The sequence below is a fragment of the Monopterus albus genome, unplaced genomic scaffold (assembly GCF_001952655.1).
Source record: "Monopterus albus unplaced genomic scaffold, M_albus_1.0 scaffold228.1, whole genome shotgun sequence".
Taxonomy (NCBI): Eukaryota; Metazoa; Chordata; class Actinopteri; order Synbranchiformes; family Synbranchidae; genus Monopterus; species Monopterus albus.
Genome location: NW_018128108.1, coordinates 12,851 through 13,324, shown reverse-complemented (window position 1 = coordinate 13,324; position 474 = coordinate 12,851).

The following is a 474-nucleotide window of genomic DNA, read 5'->3' as shown; positions in this document are numbered from 1 at the left end:
GCGCTCCGTGACGAGCCGGCTGACTCAGCCTGCTCACTGTCACATGGCTGAGGCGGAGCCACAGGCCACATGTGCGCATTGTTTTACTTCTTGCTACACAACAATATAAACAACCCGTAAACGGCTGTTATTTCTGCTTTTTCTTCGTCCCGTCTAACTTAGCTGAGTGTCAGCATGCTAACAGAACATCTGTCGCTCTGTACCATTATTAATTGCTCCACAGTAACAAAATACGTCCCCACTTTCTAATAAGACTTCTGAGGTTTATAATAAATGTTAATAATTTACTAATGTTTTAAACGAGGGCAGAAGGACGCCAGAATGGAATTTATTATATTTATAAAAACTAGGAACACTGAAATAAAATCATATCTGATATGTAAAGAGGGCATGAAATAGTTCAGGGTTTAGTCGATCACTATCTATCCTACCTTATGGTCTGAAAATTGTTCTTGTTTAGGACTTCTAACGCCC